This window comes from Misgurnus anguillicaudatus, chromosome 25, assembly GCF_027580225.2.
Source record: "Misgurnus anguillicaudatus chromosome 25, ASM2758022v2, whole genome shotgun sequence".
In the NCBI taxonomy this organism is placed as follows: domain Eukaryota; kingdom Metazoa; phylum Chordata; class Actinopteri; order Cypriniformes; family Cobitidae; genus Misgurnus; species Misgurnus anguillicaudatus.
In genome coordinates, this window is record NC_073361.2 from 8,454,720 (window position 1) to 8,474,246 (window position 19,527).

The window sequence follows — 19,527 nt, forward strand, 5'->3', positions numbered from 1 at the left end:
GTCCTCTCTCTTTCGCATACGTCATCTGTGACCTCTTGACGTGATGACATATTACGTGAGGTCGTGCTGGCGCATCATATGACCGGAGGGAGACAAGAAGTTGAGGTTTAAAAGTGCATATTTTTATTGTCAAAAATGACAATCGTTTCGCTAGATAAGACCCTTATGACTCGTTTGAGATCGTTTAGAGTCCTTTGAAACTGCAATTTTAAACTGCATTAAAACTGTTACGTGTTGGTCTCCAGTAAAGTCCATTAAAATGAGAAAAATCCTGGAATGTTTTTCTCAAAAAACATAATTTCTTTTCGACTGAACAAAGAAAGACATCCAAATTTTGGATGACATGCTGGTTAGTAAATTATCTGTATTTTTTTTTTTTAAATTGACTTATCCTTTAAAGGATATTCCATTTTCTTAAAAGAAAAATCCAGATAATTTATTCACCACCATGTCATTCAAAATGTTGATGTCTTTCTTTGTTCAGTCGAGAAGAAATGATGTTTTTTGAGGAAAACATTGCAGGATTTTTCTTATTTTAATGGACTTTAATAGAGCCCAACATTAACTGAACACTTAACAGTTTTTTCAACGAAGTTTCAAAGCACTATAAACGATCCCAAACGAGGCATAAGGGTCTTATCTAGCGAAACGATTGTCATTTTTGACAAGAAAAATAAAAAATATCCACTTTTAAAGCACAACTTCTCGTCTAAATCCAGTCGTGATGTGTCAGCGTGACCCCACGCAATACGTCATGATGTCAAGAGGTCACAGAGGACGAACGCGAAACTCCGCCCCAGTGTTTACAAGTGTTGAGAAAGAGGACCGTTCCTACGTTGTTGTATGTCAACTGATACTAATTAATGTCTTTGTGGCAGTTTATTGTTTAAAATGGTCCGCAAATGTGCGTTTTATATATCTAACACGTGACCTCCCTACGTCACTACGCATTTATGTTAGTTCGCGTTGGACCGGATCTAGATGAAAAGTTGTGGTTTAAAAGAGCACATTTTTATTTTTCTTGTCAAAAATGACAATCGTTTCGCTAGATAAGACCCTTATGCCTCGTTTGGGATCGTTTATAGTCATTTGAAACTCCGTTAAAAAAAACTGTTAAGTGTTGAGTTAAGTATTACATGTTGGGCTCTATTAAAGTCCATTAAAATGAGAAAAATCTTGGAATGTTTTCCTCAAAAAACATAATTTCTTCTCGACTAAACAAAGAAAGACATCAACATTTTGGATGACATTGTGGTGAGTAAATTATCTGGATTTTTCTTTTAAGAAAATGGAATATTCCTTTAACAACTTATTAATGTTTAGTATGTTGTTATGTATGTTAGTATCCGAAAGAGTTTCTGTTTTGCAGATGAGTAGAGCATTTGCTTAGGATGAGAACTATTTAGTGTTGTTTTGGTCAGAAAGCATTACATTGTAAGTGTAAATGCATTGATTTGAAAGCATTTATTAGACATGTTTATGCCATAATCAGCTTCGGTTTTAATTATGCGTTAGTTATGGTTAGCTTCCTAATGTGTAATTTAAGTAGAACTAACAGCAACATGATTAGACAAACTCAATTGTTTTAAACAAATAAGTTCAACTAAAAACATATCTAAATTTAAATAATTTAATTGCGTGCAACCACTTACCTTAAAGAAATTGAGCAAATTCAATGAATTACTTTTTTTTCAATGTATATTATATACAGTCCGGATTTTAAAATGAATTCTGATTGTTGTTGGTCTGAATCCTTGCAATGTTTCTCTAGCTTGTTATTTCATTTACTGATGTGCTGCTTTCCGAACGAGAGCTGACATTTCCTGTTTAAATCTACAACTATTAAAATGTGATGAGGTCTGAAAGTAAACGTCCTCAACTAATGTCCCATCATTATTCTTACATTTATTAAATTAGGATGATTAATGGCCGGTTTGGATCGCTGTGGTATATTACTGCTTCGCTGAACTGACTGTTTCATTAACTTTTGACCTCCAAAGCACCCATTTTATTGTCTTCACCACAATCCGGTATAAGATGGACCTTCGGGTTCAGAGAAGTTGTTATTCTTTTTTTAATCAGCCACCCGGTCTGATATGTGTGGTCTAAAATCACTGCTTTTGCTTTTCCCGCAAATAGATCTCTTCGTATTTCGCATTTGTACTTGACATTATATATAAGGGAGATTTTACACTAACAACCCTGATGACAAAATGTTACTGGGCAGTATTTTACCATTCAAATCAAATTGCTTATCATTTAAAAAAGTCATCTTAACACCCTCCAGCTCTTCGGATCACATTTTATGATTTAATGTAATGCCTGGTTTTACAATGACCCATATGAAAGGGTTGCCTTTTTCTCCTAATAGTTAAATGTAGGTCATTTACGTACATTGATTCACTGATAAATAGCTTGAGATGTGAGATTTCCAGCTCTTCGAAAAGAGCAGCATCGAAAAGAACTGGGACCCAACATTTCTGCCTGCATAAATGAATATGAATGCACCTCACCTCTATATAATCAGCACAGAAAGAAGCACTGATTGTCCTCATCCAGGCACCCCGGTGAATTTTAAACAGCAGTTTAAGCCCTCTAATTCACCTGGGAGAAAAAATCTCAACACATTACCTGGAAAAAGCCATCGTGCTATCGCTCAAGACCTACCACTGGGAAATTCGACTAAGCCCTCTTTCCGTGGCCCGTTCCCGAGAGCATAAGAGCCAGTCAGATGGACAGATGTGCTATGTAAAACTAGACCCCTGATCTGTTTCTCTGGGGTTAAACTATATGAGTCAAACCTTTGCTGTAGGTCACCAGTCAATAAAATTACATTATCTTCGAGGGAGACGTTGCCTGTGTTTATTGCATGTCATCTCTAAACGCACCAGATGGTGATCTCATGAATATCATAGTGTAGAGTAATGTACGTATTTGATTTTCAAACCCCATTTTTCTTCTGCCGCACTCGAGTTTTCCTCTGGCCTCGATGACCTCACCTCACCGGGAAATCTGACAGAGCTGTATATTCCTATTTCAGAGATGATCGTAACATCGCTCATTGTATTGGCAGCTGTCAATGTCAATATGCCACAATAGGGCGAGTCAGAGTTTCACACAATAATCCAATCTAATTATAATGCTTTGCTTTCTGCTTGTATCTCATGTCACATACACTGGGGGACACTTTGAAAACAACAAGAGTGCATGTCCTTTATTACCAGAAAGTGTTCAGAGATAAAGTGGGCGGGATTTAAAGGACAGGTTTTCCCAAAAATGAAAATGATTTACTCATCCCCATGCCATTTCATGTCTATTCAATTGCAATGGCTGGTTATACAAACATTGTGGGGAATATTTATGCTGACCTTTTATCATTCAATGAAAGTGCGGCCTGAAAAATATCATAAATCAGACCCTGGTCAGGTCATTTTCCAACGCTATCTCATGGCAATTCGTATGTATTTTATGAGTTGGCTAATTCATAATTGCAAAAGGGTCAATGACGTGATGTTAATAATTTTATGTCTGTATGGTTCAATTAAATGTAAAATTTCAAAATAAATTCATACATTCTCTTTTTTGAGCACCACGTCTAACATTTCTGGTTTTATTTTTTATTTTGAAAGAATATTTGGGGGATAATTGCAAAAATGTCAATGTGGTGTAACCGGTCTGTGTCAATTGGTGTGACTAGTATTTTTTAAATGAAAATATAAATATATTCATAAAAAACGTTAAATAAAATATAATCATCTAGTTTAGTGTAATATGATTTTTTTACATACATTTTTACATAATTTCTCAAAGATTATTTATAAAACAGAGCTGTTAGGGGATTTCAAAGTGGGCTATTGACACAAACTTTCCACCAGATGTAGCCATTAAGCCAAATATTAAATTCAGAAATCGGAACATTTAAGTATACAAGTTGAGTCATAATAAATAAAGTGAAATGACACATGGAATAAGTATTCAACACACGAAGAGAACAAGGTGCAAAATGGCATAGAAAGCCAAAAGATCACCTGAAATCTGTCAGTATTGAGAAGAGAGAAACCCTGCCCCCTATCAGTACTAATTGATATCAGCTGCTTTTTTCCTTATTGATGGCCTATGAAGGCTTCTCATTACCCAGGAGGCACACAGGAAAGACTTCATGATGGGTTAAAGCAAAGAACTTTCTCAAGATCTTCATAATCTTGTTGTTGAATGCTGAATGTTCCTGTGAGCACTGTGGGGCCCATTATTCTGAAATAGAAAGATCATCACTTCACCATAAACCGGCCACGATCAGGTGCTCCACGTAAGACCCTGTCTGAAGAGTCCAAAGAATAATCAGGAGAGTTCTCAAAGAACCACTCGGGCAGAACTTAAAGAAGACCTTGCATCAGCAGGTACTGTTGTTTCAAAGAAAATTATAAGCAATGCACTGAACCGCCATGGCGTCCATGCACGCTCACCACGCAAGACTCCATTGCTGAATATAGTCATATGAAAGCAAAATTGAACTTTTTGGCAGTCATTCTACACACCATGTTTGGAGAAGAAATGGCACTGCCCACCACCCCAAGAACACCATACCAAAAGTTAAGTTTGGGGGTGGAGGCATCATGGCTTGGGGCTGCTTTTCAGCAAGGGGAACTGGCAAACTTCATATTATTGAAGGCAGGATGAATGGAGAAATGTACCGGGACATTATGGATACAAATCTGCTACCATCTACCAGAAAGCTGAAAATGAAAAGAGGGTGAACATTTCAGCAAGACAGTGATCGCAAACACAAGGCCAAGGAAACAATTAAGTGGAGAGTCAATCACCTGACCTAAATCCCATAGAAAAGGCCCAAGGAACCTTCAAGATTTAAATACCATTTGTGTGAAAGAATGGGCCAGAAACACTCCTGAGCAATGCAGACGACTGGTCTCTCTATACAAGAGGCGTCTAGAAGCTGTAATCATCAAGGCTTTTCTACAAAGTATTAAATAAAGTGTGTTCAATACTTGTTCCCCGTGTCATTTCACTTTATTTATTATGACTCAACTTGTATACTTAAATGTTCCGATTTCCTTGTATGAATTCAACACTTGGCCCGACGGCCACATCTGGTGGAAATTTTGTGTCAATAGTCCACTTAGAAATCCCTTTACTGATAAAAATGCTGATCAAATACTTATTTTCCCCGCTGTATTTGTATCTATGCAGTTAATGGTCACATTTTATGTTTAATTTTAATTTTTTTATTTATAAATTTCCATCTATATTTTTGATCTATTATTTTTTACCTATTTTTTAATCTAAATTTTATTTATATTTTTTTAACCAGTTTTGGTTTGGTATTTGATAACACTTAAAATGACTGATTCACAGGTCATAGCTTTTTTACTCAGAAAAAAAAGTGAGCTGTGCCTTAGCTCAGTATCTATTGAAATGTGACATAAAGCCTTACAATCTGAGCTTAACATCATGAAGTCTCTCTCATTCCCTGAATCCAGAACTAAATTTCATAGTGACAGTGCACCTCCTTAACATCAGACCTCTTCTTAAAAAAAAATAAAAAAAAATACAGATAAGCATTTAGCAGGAGTGTTATATTTGTCAACAGGGAAACACATCTGTCCCATGCAATTTGCCTCATTGGTACCGAATTGCTTCCCAATTCCCATATGCTATATCATTGGCCATAGACAATGAGCTGACAATCCAGAGGCAGTGAGCCAAGTTCCTCTATCACTACATAAATCTGAAGCACACATATGCCGCTGTCTACCAGCCATTGTTCTCACTGCACGTATATTCGCCTGCTGCGTGACTGCCGTCTATTTAAGGAATCGTTTAAGCAGCAGTATTTCCAATTCCCTTCTGTTTAAAGCATAACTATGATTTTAATTTGGCCTCGACTGGGAATTTGAAACCAGGATTAATCACTCCGTTTTGACAGGCAAGCACAGTTTACGATTAACACTTTATTAGGAGGTTAAGCTTTCAGATGGACGTAGATATAACAAGGCCACGTTACATGGGCCACTCACACAGAGGTGAAATATTACAGAATGAAGCGTGATCATTTTAGCTCCGATGGAACCCATCACACGGGGGACGTTTCGATCTTCAGGAAGCAATCTGAATCATGTGGAAATGCTTCTTAGTGTAGTTACTGTATCCACTTACTGTGCCTGTTTAATGTACTTTAAATCTGCAAGTTCTCGATCCTTACCGTACACCCAGCAGTTATGCCAACTCGTGGCATTTGAATTAGAAATGTCCTGCTTATTTATCATTGAGAAAGACCAGGAAAGAGTTAGGTTTGCTGACTACCTCAAATCTGAACTTTACCTATTAATATTTTTTCATGAAATCCATTCAGTGCACATCTTGTCTGGCCACTCATGCATGTCATGCATCACAGATATACCAAATTATAAATATATTTTATTAGAAAAGAACACACTAAACCTGATAAGCACTAAATGTTTCATCACTGTACACTGTAAAAACTTTTTTTAACTCAACTTTTTGCTTTTTTTTTGCTTTGACTCAGTTATATTTACTTACCACTATTTATTTCAAGTAACCTTACAAAGTTTAGTTAAATTATTGTGAACTGTGTGTGTGGGGGGGGACTGTCATCATTAATAATGATTACAGAAAAGCAATTGGTGTGTTTTACATCCTGGACCTCTGATAGGTTTTGATAAGTTTCAGCTTTAAGGCAGTGCCAGAGGTTGACCCAAAATAGCACCTGAACTTGCATTAAAGGAACAGTATGTAGGATTGTGGCCAAAACTGGTATTGCAATCACAAACCTTGTGGCTAAAACCGGTACTGCAATCACACAACTGGTGGTCAATACACAAAATGACAACATAAACATCAGTTGAGGGCTGCAGCTCCACTTTTTAAATGACAATATCCTGGCCAGACCACTGTTGTCAGTGATATAAGTATTTGAAATGTCTAGTGACATATCAGGGCCATTTTATGATTAATTACTATAAATTTCTTACATACTGTTCCTTTAAATGTTGCAAATCTATAAGTCTGATACACTATATACATTTGTTGCACATGTCATAATGCACAATTGATCAAACTTTCAGAAAAGTTATAAAACCTCCTTGACTAATTATAGGCAAAAAAGACTCAATTAACATGTCTTATAGACAGTTTTAGCAGTAATAACATTAGGGGTGACCCCGAATGGTCGAAGATTCGATGCATCGATAGGAGAAGCCTGATTTGACTACCAATCTCACAGTCGAATCGTCGCAGATGTGTTATGAAATCAGGATCATTCAATTTTGTCCGTATATGGGTGCACACATTATCTGATTTCACATATAATAGCTTTCAACCAATATATTAATATTATACAGCATATAATTATATTGCTGCAAATAATATGTAAAGTAGCAGCTTTTAATAAATATTTTTTATGACGGGGCTACACGTCCATAAGAGGTTTTTATGTTAATAAGCCATTGCCTCTTTGTTTCTACATTTAAAAGACAAAGCTGGCAAATCTGGCAATACTTTCGTTCTTTTAATAATTTCTTTATTTTATTTTATTTATAAATCACTCAGGGTTATCTGATTTATCTATTTGGCTTGTGTTTTGTTTCCGTGCTCTTCAGGCATTTTGCACATATTTGTTCTGCACTTTGTTACTTCTGACCTTATTTTATATAAAAAAAAGTATTTATTACAAACGTAAATTCTGATCTAATTTAAGTCTGTACATTTTGGATTGCTTTTCGTTGTATCGATGTTGCGCTATTGCGTGCTACCCATGTTTCCGCATGCAATTTAGCCAAATGGGCTAGGTGATCTCTCATATTTAGGAGTTCATCAAACTAAACATTAAAAAACGGATGTTTTTCGACGGGTATAAGTTTTAAAATGTATTTAAAGCAGAATGATTATCTTGTCAAAAGTTAAACTACAAAACAGGTAAGCCATTTCTTTAAATTTCGGTGATGAAACGGAAAATATCTGCACCGAACCTATATTTATGCCTGACACGTCTGTCTTTCTTGTGATTTAATATTATGGTAGCTGTTCACTTTAAAATGATAGCAAAGAGATTACTGAAATAAATAATATAAGAATCATCAGGTCTTTCTGTATCTAATGTGAATACAGAGATGATCAAAGTCAAAGCAAGCAAGCAGGTATTTCTGTGCTAAATAATAACGCGTAGTGTCTATAAAATCATTAATTTCAGTGTTTTTCTTGTTATAAATTAACGTTTAACGAATTGTATATAAAGCTTAGTTTTTATCATTTACAGAAACAATCACAAATTATTTTCATTTCTCATTTGTCGTTTTTATGTCATGACTGCTTTGACGCGCTAAATCTCCAAATAAAATAAAAACACTGAATTGTAGCCGAGGTTTCCAAGGCAGGATCACCTTTGTTGGGTTTTTTAGGTTTAGTTTTCAAAATGTTTTTTCGTGTGATGTTCTGTAGATCGTGGCTTTAAAATGTTATGAGGAATAATTAAACAAATGTTGCCTTACATTTAACCTTAAAAATATATATATAAATGCATCATCAGTTTTGTCTTCGGTCATCACTTGAAAGACAGTTTTGGTCACTTTATCAGAAAGTTGTTTGTGTGTGCTGCTTGTGAAAGAAAATTAAAGTTACCCATTTGTACCTGGTCTGACCCCCTCCCAACCCATGCACACATATGATTCGACTATCGGTCGACTATGGAAAGATTCGACAATTCTGATTCGAATATGTAAATCCTTAGTCGAGGACACCCCTAAATAACATAAACAAGCGGCTTTCGTGGTCAACACGTAACTTCCGGTAAACTCCGCTAAGAATAAATAACAATGAAGTACTTTAAACGTAGTTTATTTATATAACAAGCAAAATAAACAACACGTAGATTATAGCTGTAATCGGGCCTTAAAGGTTAGGCCCGAAATGACTGGAGCCCGAAAGTACATTTTGATTGACAGCTTTTTAAAAGCCCGAACCCGTTTACAGCCCGACATTATTTAAATGTGCGCACGTACACAGCTTTTGTCAAGAATGAGTAATTTACACAGGTTTCAACATTATTTATTTATGACTAACTAGGCTACGCAACTTGGAAGTTAAAACAAAGAAATAAAATAAGTAATCTGTAACATCGTAACATCTCACTCTAAATATGTCATGATTCTGCCCTCTTGTCCTTGTTTTAGTATTAGTCATGAGGCAGAATCATGACAGGCCCATGTTTTGTGTGAAAGCACTAGCATTGATTATTTTAGCCATGTGCTTTCTGTCTCGTCTCTTGACCCCGCCCCCCTGTTTCCTCATTAATTATCCCATTATTGTTGGATTCATGTCACCTGTTCCCCTCTTGATTTGCTCCCTTGTGTTTGTTGTCTTGTGCAGATTCGTTTTGTTAATACCTGTACTTACCTGTGTGATTATAGTCAAGAGTATTTTGTCAAGTTTATTGTTCTATTGTTCATATCCTAGTCTTGTTCCTGTTTTTGTTTAGTCATGTCCTGTTAGTTATTGTCATTGTAAGTTTTAGTCCTTGTCATTGTCTTGTTTTACCCCCTCGTGGGTCTTTTGTTTGGAGGTCTTTTATTAAAAGTTTTTTGAGTTCATCTACGCCTGCGCCTGGGTTCTCTTTCTCTCTCCTTTCGGATAAATTCCTCACAAAATAGGCCTATGCAATGCACTATAAATAGGCCAACATGCTAATAAAAATTATTATTTCTTAACGAATTAAATAAAGATAACACATTCTTAATTAAGATGGGTATTTGGCAATAATGAAATTAAGATAAAGGCTCCGCGGGATTTGCTTCGGCACTTCCCTCCATTAATGCCAACATTAGACTATATTCTCTGTCTAAATTATGTATTTAAGACTCAATTAATATTTAGTTATACATTGAAAAACCTACTCACCAAGATTAGGCTACATGTTTTTGTTGAGGAAAATTATTAAATCCACTGTATGGCTTTAGCGCGGTCCTGCGCTTGATAAGTTAGTGCATCCAACAGCATTGACTGCTCATTTACCTCGCAAAGCCGGAGCTCAAGCCCGAGCCCGGCCCGAGCCCGTGTAAAATGTTAGAAATGAAGCCCTGAGTCGGGTTCGGGCAAAGATCTTCAGCTCTAACGTAGATTACATATAGGAAACCAAAACATTTGTTATTTTCGACAATGTATTTGTCCAAGAGTTCAGTTTAGCAAATAGTCAGACCATTAAAAACTGAAACCGGAAGTAAAGTTTGGACCAGACACGTATCACATCACCGCATGTGCGTCCGATGAAACCATCTATAATAGTGATTCCAAATTTACGTAAGGAATAATTGACGACGGGCCATTGAATTATAAGAAAATAATGCACACCAAGGTGGTAATGCGGCACGACGCGAAGCGGAGTGCCGTTACACCGCAGGTGTGCATTATTTTCAAATAATTCAAAGGACCGGAGTCAATTATTCCGCTTATACCACGGTTACCACAAACATTGCTCTGGTGCCTATTTTTAAGACATTTAACAAGTTAGGTGTGCGGTTTACAGAAAAATAATCAACACCCATAGAACATTTCTCAGCCAATCAGAATGCAGCATTCAACAGACCCGTGGTATAATACCAACTAATAAACACAATTAGGCTACTATAGTTGTAATTGATTTGTAGATTTTTTTTTTAATTAAAGTATATACAATAAGTTATTTTCATTGTTTTTCAAATAGCATATTGTAAGGATATGAGTGACATGGCTATACTTTAATCCCTTTACACGTTTCAAGTCTTCTACTAAATGGGACATATCATGAAATTTTGACTTTTTCCATGTTTAAGTGCTATAATTGGGTCCCCAGTGCTTCTATCAACATAGAAAATGTGACAAAAAAACAACCCAGTAACTTAGTTTTTGTAAACCATTCTCTCTAAGCATGGGAAAAAATAGGTAATTGAAATTTTGCTCCCCTTGTGATGTCAGATTGGGATAATACCGCCCCTTAATCTGCACTATCCAACCACGACACCATTTAGTGTAGAGATTTTTTGCATTTATAAAGGGATAGTTCACCCAAAAATGAAAATTCTGTCATCATTTACTCATTGAATTTCTTTGTTCTGATGAACACAAAGGAAGATATTTTGTAACCAAACCGAAAAAAGAATACTATGGAAGTAAATGGGGTCCATGAACGGTTTGGTTACAAACATTTCTCAAAATATCTTCCTTTGTGTTCAATAGAACAAGGAAATTTATACAGGTTTGTAACAACATGAGAGTGAGTAAACGATGAAAGAATTTTCATTTTTGGGTAAACTATCATTTTAAGGACACACCCAACAACGGCACATTTTTGCACACACCTACAAGGTGGCAATTTTAACATCCTATAATAAATTATCTATATGATATTTTGAGCTAAAACTTCACATACACATTCTTGGGACTCAAAAGATTAATTATAAAACGGCTCGTTCTGGTTCTTCATTCTGATTGGTTGAAACGCGTTCTAAGCCGTGATAAAATACACCGGTAACCTCACGGTTCAGACCGCATCACAAGTATCACTGCGCCACTGTTGCTGCGTATTGATTTATGAAAATAAACACCACAGTCTTTAATCATTTTTTAATTTTTCTACCTTTGCACAATTATGGCGATATCCAGATAAATGTCAATAAATAAAACATTTCATCAATAAAGAGAAAACGTTCTCTGAAGTTTTTTTGTCTTATTGATATTTCCGCTATTATCCACAAGAGGGCAATCTTACCCAACTTAAACACTGAGGCATTCACTCGACACAACAGCGTTGTGGTGGACGTGTGTTTTGATCAGGCTCTGAATCTGATCTCTAAGTTCCTCACAAAAATGGAATTATCTCCGCATTTAGCTGAAAATTTGAGAGGTGATAACTGATAAGACAACAAATGAAGGTAGGATGAAACGTTTTTTGATGTTGTTGGAAAGCGGATGGACTGTTCTTTCATTTGATATCTTATGTTTATTTAAAGAAGATCATTTTTCTGTAAGGCATTCAACTAAAACTGGGTGGCAACTTAAAAAAAAACGCTGACGGGGAAAAAGTTAAGCATGCTTACAAACATATTTGATCATCACTTCAACAGTTGCACGATATAAATGTTAATGTATAAATTAGATGAATGCTGATTTATAAAATAAACACCACAGTCTTTAATCATATTTTCATTGTGTCTTTGCTGCGTCTCTGTTGTTTGTGAACTGCGCTCTGTTGCAGCCACACTTGATTCTGAGGAACTACTTTGTTTGGCGGAAGAGTAATATTTATACTAATATAATTAGTAATTACAACTTATGTGTTTGTGTTTTATTTGATAAAATCCCGCTAACGTTATGCATATGAAGTAACCGTTTTATAAACGCAATAAACCCCTCGAAGCGTTGGCTTACCAGTGCATTTTATAACAGCTAAGGGGGTTTAGGCACTCCGCTTCGCGTCGTGCCTAACAACGCCCCTTAGCTGTTATAAAATGCACTGGTAACCCACTGCTTCTTGGGGTTTATTGCTTTATTTAACATTTTAAAAAAGTCTTGTGAAAGGTCCCCTTTAAGTCTGACCTGGGCACATGATGTCTATTCTTATTTCTCACTATCTCTCATCTGTAATGTCTCATGACCCTGTGCCTTCTTGAGGTTCTGAGTGAGATGTGTTGTGTTGGCTGAGTAGACATATTAATTAAGCCCGTGGTGACAAAAACGATTGACATGTCGTGCAAAATGAGCGGTAAAAACCCGGTCACGTATTCAGATTTCATGGGTGCCCCGCACTCACGAGCGTGATATACCTTTCATAGTTATTCGCTTCACGTCAGTGCACACGCATCAGTCCCAGCAGACCCACTGGCGCGGAGCAGAGCGAGACCTTCAGCCTATGTGCTTAGCAAATTTAGCTAAATACATACCACACTTTTCCAACAAAAAGACTGTAAACTTTTTTGTTAAAATATGTAATATTTTTAAAAACACTAATTGACTTTAAAAACAAAATTTCCATAACTCATTAAAAATACATCAAAAGCCTGATTTTAAATTAATTAAGTTAAAATATATCAAAATGAGAACAAATTATTGGTCCTTGCTTAGCCAACTATCGCTATTAGTATTTCATACTCAGTGTGGTAATGTTTTTTAAGACTTTCTGCTTATGCAACTTTTTTATAATGGCACTCAAGAGATCTGATCGGATCGGCCCAACGAGACCCATGGGTTCGGGTCAAAAATATAAGCAAATGACTCGGGTCGGACCTCGTGCTTAATCTTTTCCGCTCAATGAAAAAAAATATTACTGTTTCATCGTCGCTACTACAGGACTGTGAAAATCAGAGGTCTGGAAAGTGTTTGGAGTGGTGCTGGATTCTGATGGAATTTCTGCAGGTTATGTGCAATGTTCAAAATGCAAGGTGCTGATGAAATATGACAGCAAAAATGTTGAGTTCTTTTTATTTAAGGCATACTTATAAAGACGGTTTCAGCAGTAACAACATAAACAAGCGGCTGTCGTGGTCCGCACGCAACTTCCGGTAAACTCCGCTAAGACAACAAAGTTCTTTAAACGTAGTTTTTTTTTATATAACAAGCAAAAAAAACCACATAGATTAACTAGGAAACCAAAACATTTGTTATTTCTGACAAGACATTTGTTTAATAGATCAGACCATTTAAAAAAATGAATCCGGAAGTAAAGTTCGGATCCAGATGTGTATCGCTTCATCGCACGTGCGTCCAATGCAACCGTCTATAGCCTATTTATATATTTAAAGTGTATTGTTTCAGTTGTTTGTATTTCTAAAAGGCGTGAACATTAAAGGTTGATTTGAATTCCCGTCTGCTGGTTATGATAATACGTGTATGACGGCGTCGGGCCGGGTTCGGCCAGATAATTCATGTTGATGTGTCGGGTTACATCGGGTGCGGGCTTTAAAAGCCACGGGCCGGGTCAGGTCGGGTTGTAATTTTCAGGCCCGTTGAGAACTCTATGTCACTCGATGCTAGTAGCATAAGCGTAAGAAGACATTTATTAACCCACTGGTGTGATTTGAATTATAAATTGATTCAATTTAAATTAATTAATTAAATATATATATTAATTTGTGTTCAACTAAGGAAAGGAAGTCATACACATCTGGCATAAGGGGGCATACACCAAAGCTTTTATGCCCAGGGTCGGCCTATATTTTCCATTGATTCCAATGTAAGCTCTGCATTTTTTCACACAAAAAAACAGCGGCTAGTAGGGGTGGGCGGATCTATCAAAATATCGATAGTATCGATGCCAACACTGGTATTGATATCAGATCGATACAATTGTAATTGAATCAATATTTTAATTTAAAAATCTCTCTTTTACGCTCATTATACTTTGCTTGTGTCTTCTACCTCTACAATCCTGAGCGAACGCTGCATTCACATCCTGGCCCACTTTGCTAGGCCTCCCCCTCCTGTGATTCGTTGTTGTGTCGTCACGTGACTCACTGACACAACGGTTTTGTTACAGATGCCAGATGTGTATGACTTCCTTTCCTTAGTTGAACACAAATTAAAGGTGCAATTTGTAAGATATTTGCAGTAAAAATATCCAAAAACCACTAGGCCAGTGTTATATATTCTGTCCAACTGATTACTATCAATATCTGTAATGTTTTCAACTACTTGTAAATGGTGAGAAAATTGCAATTCAAAACATTGACACGGGGCAGTGCAGTCTCCTGTCAATGACGTTAATATCCACGTGACCCTTGTCACCGCCTTTACTGACGTATAAACCACATGACAACAGTGTCGTGTACAAAGTATGCGTTAGCGCCTGTTGGGATGCACGCTTGTTTATGGACTAAGATTACTCTTAACCGTCTGCCGCTGGTTGTGTCACCAAAGACAGCTCCCGTAACGTACGGGCCAACCAAAAGACCCAAGAAGAGTTTGAAACAAGACGAGAGAAAGAATGAGGATTAATATGGGTGTTGCATTATCTGGATGGAGAGAGCTTCACAACAACATTTAACTAGACAGAGTTGCTGATCTTGCTGGTGTTTTACGCGACGGGTGAGTTGTTTTGATTCTTAACTCTTTATTGATCACAACATTAGTAAGGGTGTCACGATTTCGATTTTAAATCGAAATCGATCGAAATTAAGTCACAGCTTCGAACTTCGAATTAAAAAATGGGATCGTCGATGCTGCCACGCCCCCATTTCACGTCCGGTCGGCTTGCCAAGCGCGGAAAAAAAGTCTCAGAGATGCCTTTAAAAACATCTGTCCAGCGGAACGCGATCATATTTTAAACACGAGGGATGTATTGCTACAACTCCTTAAAATGCATATCATAAACAGGATTACTAGTGATCTGACTTTGGACAGAGCGCAGCTCTCTGCATGTGCGCGATAGTGAGGGAGGCGCAAATATGCAGCGGGTTATATTTTAAACAAAAGGATAGTTTGCCTCAGCTCGTATGAAACGCATAAAACTGAACACATACATAAGGATTCCTACTTTAGTTTAATTAATTAATTAATTAATTATAACAGAGAGAAGCGCAGCTGCTTATGATGCTGGATTTATTTCAGATGCCAAGTCCAAGACACGCGCATTAAGCCCATGTATGTGTATTAAGTCCATGTTAGAGATGTGCAGATGGACTATTATTTCATCCGCAACCGCATAACAAAACTCATCATCCGTCCACCATCCATGCGCACCACCGTTTCTGACCAGTTTTCAAAACCGCACCCGCCCACCATCCGCTGACTGGGCGATGCAAGGCGCTGCTGATGACAGCCGCGAGACTAGAAAGCTCTTGAATATCAGCAGTGAACTCCGTCTCCGATCGACACACAGCGACAAAAATAAATAAATAAATAGCCTAAATTAAACGCACGAATTACATAGCCTGCACTGGTGTCATCCTGATTTACCACTTTGTAAAACTCATTCCAGGCAACCCTTTTCTTCTATTTCCTTTGTTTTTAATTCTCATTTTTTGAGTTTGCCACGTTCCTCCTTCGCCAGCGTTGATAAGAGCTGTGTTAAAATGTGTCCTCATTTCTCCGCGCTGTTAATGATAGAACGAATGGATCCTTAACAATTAAAACAATTAAAAGCTTTATTAAATACAAGTGTGTATTTATTAGAAAACTTTTTCTTGTCACTGTTTTAGTATTATAAGTTATGTTTGTTAATATTATTCTGTTTATGTTGCGTATATTTCTAGGTTGATTATTTGATATGCTGTTGAATAGATTAATCTACATCAATGTGTCATATGTTCTGAAATAAATTAATATTTTTCTGATTACATATTTATTTTAATAAGTCAGAAATGTCTCCGCTGTTTTCTGCTGACAGGCACGGTGGGCGCTACTGGGGGCGTGTGCAGCAGGTGACGCAAATTTTGGGTCCTCAGAAGGCTAGACCGTCTCATTTCAGTTCTCTTCTTGAACTTCTGAGGCAGTCACTATGAAAGACAGAGAGGTTGCATGCTTAGAAGGACGCAGCTAATAACAAGCAGTCGATCCGGCACCCGCCCGAATTTAATTAAATTATTATTTTTTGTCACGAAATCCGCCCAATCCATAACTTCCAACTGCACATCTCTAGTCCATGTGCGTGCAAAAAGGAATCCTCTCTCTACAAGCTCTCGCGTTAAGTGAAGCCCACAAACCCCCATGCGAGTTGTGCAATGTGCATGTTAATGTTAAAGTATTATAATAATAATAATAAATAATGACATATAATTTTTGTCTAAATTATATGCCATATAAAAATATGTAAAAATCGAGAATCGGATCGAATCGTGACCTTAGAATCGAAAATGTAATCGAATTGAGGATTTGGAGAATCGTGACACCACTAAACATTAGTGTGTAGATTGTAATCAGTGCGTCTTCCCGCGGACGATATAATGCACATCAAGTATTGTACAGCAATAAGACACTTACTAATAGAGTAGAGTTTGGTACCGTACAATCTATCACAATTTTACATCATAACCTCACAATAGTATTTGTACTGTCAATACAATATGTGAAAAATCATTTTAGATTGTACGTGTGAACACTTAATTGTGTGCTACGGTGGCCGTCAGGGGTCACTGCCTTGCAATGAAAGAAAACACGTGCAAATAGAAAAAAACACCAGCAAATCAAGAAAACATCATCATCAGTTTGACAACACATGCGCTGCAGATATCGCAACACATCCAAATACAGAAACGCGTTGCAAATATCACAACACGACCAAAAACAAAAACGCGTTCCAAATCTCACAACACATCCAAATACACAAACGCGTTGCAAATTCTTACAACACGACCAAAAACAGAAACGCGTTCCAAATCTCACAACACAACGGAAGTGTTTCAGGGGGGTCACAAAAAGTGATGCACCGGTCTGAGAAGTGTTTTCGGTTTACATTCAATTCGTCCGTGGAGCTTTTGTGAGTTTACATCGATCAAATGTAAGTTTTTCTTGTTTATTTTAATATCCTAATTGCATATTTTTTTAGCCTTTCTATTATTATTAGCATATAGACTCAAATAACTTGACGAAATACATAATAAACTGTGAAACGTTGTGTTAGCTGGCTTAGTTACACAAATGTCACTAGATAGTGTTCTAGGAGGACAATAAATACACATTCTTCATTAAAACAAGTAAAAATAACGTGTGTGTGTGTGTACACGTGTGTTTCTATGGGAGGTTTTTGTGCTAATAATAGCTTATTGAACGTCTAACCAAACGTCTTGTGTGTGTGTGTGTGTTTTATTTTCAGGCAGCAAACATACTGTTTATAACTATATACAATAGTGTTAATTCAAGTTGTTTTTCATATTTTATTTACACATTTATCAGTTTTATATCATCTCTTTTATTATGTCTCAAACTTGTTTATTTTATATTGTGTGCTATGTGATTTTACGAATAGTTAACATAATTATTCTGTATTTTGTCTTTTTATTCTTCTAGGAAAGCTAGAGGACCTGTTTTAACATTGAGGGAATCCTGACCAGATGCATAGTGTGATATGGTAGCATGATTTAAATGAACTGCAAGAGCCTGTAGAGAGGGATAAAGTCTACTGAGAGGAACACAGTACAGAAAGGAGCCGGTTCCATTGTTAAAATGCCCACTTATACCAAACTGTTTCCACCTACATCCTCTGGCAATACATACAGAAGTGTAAGCTACAGGACGTAAAGATTGAGGAACCGTTTTATCCAGCAGCCCTCAGTGTTCAATATGTCAAAAACATTAATTGACCCCAATATCACTGTCATTATTTTAATCTCTACACAAACATTAGTTTAATACTGCAGGTTTTGATACACATAGTCATAGCGTAGTGGTAAGAGGGTTGGACTTGTAACCCGAAAGTTGCCAGTTCCAGTTTCCGTCTCTGCCGGCAGGTTGCGACTGTGATGTCCTTGAACAAGGCACATTAAACCCAATTGCTCCCCGGGCACTGAAGGAATAGCTGCCCACTGCTCCATGTGTGTTCACCATTTACTGGGATGGGTTAAATGCAGAGGTCACATTTTTGAGTATGCGCTGCATACTTGGCAAGCATGTCACACTTACACTGCACAGACAACATTATATTGTATAACAGGTTTCTTTCTAGTTTATTATTTTAATGACAACCACAGTTTAATGTAATGTGGCAATAAAAAGGAAGAATGTCATTGTACAGGTATCTATACATATGAAAATAAAGGCTTTAAACTTCAAATGCATTTTTCATTTGCATATTTAAGAGAGAATATTTAAAATAATTTCTTTGATTCCTTTAAAAACACTCTTTCATTTTAGGCAAGAAAAGGAAACAGCAAGATTTATAATCTTAAAATGTAAGTAATTTGATAAAAATAGAAAATAACCTACCAAGGATGATAGAAAAGAAACAGTTTTGTTACTGTATTTGCATATAGCCATGGTATTTGTAGTAAACAAATAGGCAATCAATCAGCTTTACTGCAAGTTTTTTAACAGCATTGTCCTTTACGAGAAGTTCTAAGCAGAAACTAAAAAGAAGTATCAACATTGTAAGATATATAGTAACTGTATTATTCATTCAAATAAAAGTCATACAGTACATGTCAAAGCGATAAGATTGATGTTCTGGTTGTAGTTAGCTTCACTACATTTAAGGTTTAGCTGGTTGAGGTGGCTAAATATGGAGCAGATTCCAGTAAGAAAATCAGGAGAGGAATCTTTGAACAAGATGTTTAATGTCAATCCAATTTATGCATCTTCATATGCAGCTGATATGATATGAAATACAATGCAGTGGTCTACAAAGAATCAAGAGAAATAATTACAAATAATCACAATTCTCAGATTAACATTAACATTGTAAATCTGTATGACCAGATTATCACCTACCAGCATCTAAAACTGTCAGAAGTTGAGCTACAAAACATAAGCTGTTACTAATGAAAAATACAAATTATGGCCCTGATGCTTAACTTTAACTTAAAATTGTGTTACAAT

The 19,527-nt window shown here is 36.5% G+C and overlaps 1 long non-coding RNA gene across 1 annotated transcript; it reads left to right on the top strand.

Annotated features, from left to right (window-relative positions):
* The first annotated feature begins 17,121 nt into the window (after positions 1-17,121).
* Positions 17,122-18,766, top strand: LOC129434462 (uncharacterized). Its single transcript, XR_008640767.2, has 2 exons — positions 17,122-17,494; positions 18,004-18,766. It is a non-coding gene; the product is annotated as an uncharacterized lncRNA (long non-coding RNA).
* Positions 18,767-19,527: the final 761 nt, after the last annotated feature.